This window comes from Mauremys reevesii, linkage group 14, assembly GCF_016161935.1.
Source record: "Mauremys reevesii isolate NIE-2019 linkage group 14, ASM1616193v1, whole genome shotgun sequence".
Lineage (NCBI taxonomy): Eukaryota > Metazoa > Chordata > Testudines > Geoemydidae > Mauremys > Mauremys reevesii.
Window position 1 is genome coordinate 39,510,558 of NC_052636.1, and position 2,162 is coordinate 39,512,719.

The following is a 2,162-nucleotide window of genomic DNA, read 5'->3' on the forward strand; positions in this document are numbered from 1 at the left end:
TTCCTATGGAACCCAAATCAGAATTCAACATATATATATTTTATACTAATAACATTTTATCAACGTATTAATGAAATGTTAACTTGCTAACTTGAGACCATGGGTGGAGACATTATCTAATCTGTTAATCATTGGCTAATGTGCTTATCCTGTGTTGCAAAACCCGTCCCAGGGTGTGGAACTGCCTAGCCTGTCACTTTCCCCCGCCCGTGGAAAATCTATATATTCTATTGTAATTAATTAATTAACAGTGTCTCTGAGCCTAATAAGACCACTCCGCCAGCACTGTGTGTAATAAAGTCCTATTCTTGACCTCTACACGTTGGAGATTTATGTCCTTCACAGACACCTGCTGAATAAAGAGGAGATTCAGCATCCAGCTTGGCTGAATGTGTCTCCTCTCCCCACAGCTTGATGATCTTTTGAGGAAATGGAGAAGACTGCCTTTGCCTAGCTGTACATCGCTTGCAAAAGAAACAGGTCTTTTTGGTGACAAGTGTTGAAAGGAGCCATTAGACAAATGTGGAGACAGGAAAAATGTCCCCCAATTGAACTGGCATCCATGGATGCTGAAGCCACAACACAGAGCGCTAAACACTATATGAGAATGGGTGGTGTCAGAAGAATCTCTACCAAAGCCTTTTGCCACCAGCAGGGGCCTCTCTGTGCACAGAACTCCTGGTAGCGTGATGGCTGCAGGCAGTGGAGAACTCCATTTTGGCATCTCTTTTGTGGTGAACATCTGCAGTGGCTGTTTAAAGGTCTCTAGACAGTGATCTTTGGGAAGAGCTGGCTGAAGAACCTTCCTACTAACCAGGAGAGCCTGGCTTGGCCTGCCAGTTCTTCCTTGCCGAACCTAGTGTGTCTGTTGGCTCCTTTTTTTGTATCTCTTTTCAGAAAAAGAAAAGATCTGTCAGCAGAATCCTTCTAAGTGCTTGTTCAAGACAGAGAGAGCCTTCCTTGCGGCTAAGTCTTGGTGCCATGCGGCATGCCTCACTGCAGCACCTCCTGCTGACCATCCTAGCAATTAGCTCTGGTTCACCGGTGCGCCTTCATCTAGTAGCGTCTGGCCACCATCTGTTCTATCATTAGGACCCATGTCGCTCTCAGGACTTCAGTGTCCTCTTATGGACACAGCCCTCTGGCTGTGCCCCACTCAGTTCTCTCCCCCCTGCTGGGTGGGGGGGGGGTGTCCTCTACCCAGACACTTGCCTCAGTGGCCGGCTGCAGTCTAGGGTGTAGCCACCTGTGTCAGTGGCTACTGAGGCAAAAGGTGTGAACCTCCAACCCTGCCATCTGTTTCCCTGGACCATTTCCCAACAGACCTAGAACCTTCCTCCACCTTTGTATCAGGGCCTTAGTCTGGCAGTAGTCAGCCAGGAGGTCACTCATGCACCCCTTACCCCAGCACTACTCTGATCATGGTGCCCTCCCTGCTCCTTCCTTCCTGGCAGCCAAGCCTCCCTCCTCAAACTCCAAGGAGTGACTAACTCTTGCTGTGCTGAGCAGCTCTTTATATATGGGCTGCTCCAGCAAGCCTTCTCCTGATTGGAGCTGAAGGAAAGGTTACCATGACTCAGAACTGAGCCGAGGTTGCTGCGACTGAAACACAGATCACTAACCATTATATGATCACAGTGACTGGTGGGAGAGGCACATGTTAGAAGCCCTCTGTCTACTCAGCTGTGGCTTTGTGTGCACAGAGAGCCAGACACCTCAAGGTCTGCAAGTCTTGAGGGAAATGGGGAACGTCTGTACTTTATAATTTGCAGGTGTTGACTTGAACCATCAAATGAAACAGTTGCAAATAGCTTCTTCAGGTAGGCACCATGGCTTAGCTGGTTAAAGCACCTGTCTAGTAAACAGGAGATCCTGGGTTCAACTCCCAGTGGTGCCTTGGTGTATGGCTTTTGTCTCCTCTGCTCACATTTTCCTGTGTCTTCCTAGGAAACAGAAGAGGACTCCCTTGGTATCCAAGTCATTGCTTGCTAAGGAAAAGGCTTCTTTGGAGAGAAGCATTGGAAACAATCAAATCACAAACCTGGAGTTGATGAAAACGCTGCTATGACTGGCATTGGCATGGCGGTTGCTTCGACTGCAATTGGTGCAACACGAGAGCCTGCGCCACACATCCTTGTGATTCCCTGGAGATGTTCACACAC

At 48.4% G+C, this 2,162-nt stretch overlaps 1 non-coding gene across 1 annotated transcript; it reads left to right on the forward strand.

Annotated features, from left to right (window-relative positions):
* Positions 1–1,823: 1,823 nt before the first annotated feature.
* On the forward strand, positions 1,824–1,897 carry TRNAT-AGU. The gene has a single exon. It is a non-coding gene; the product is annotated as a tRNA-Thr (tRNA).
* Positions 1,898–2,162: the final 265 nt, after the last annotated feature.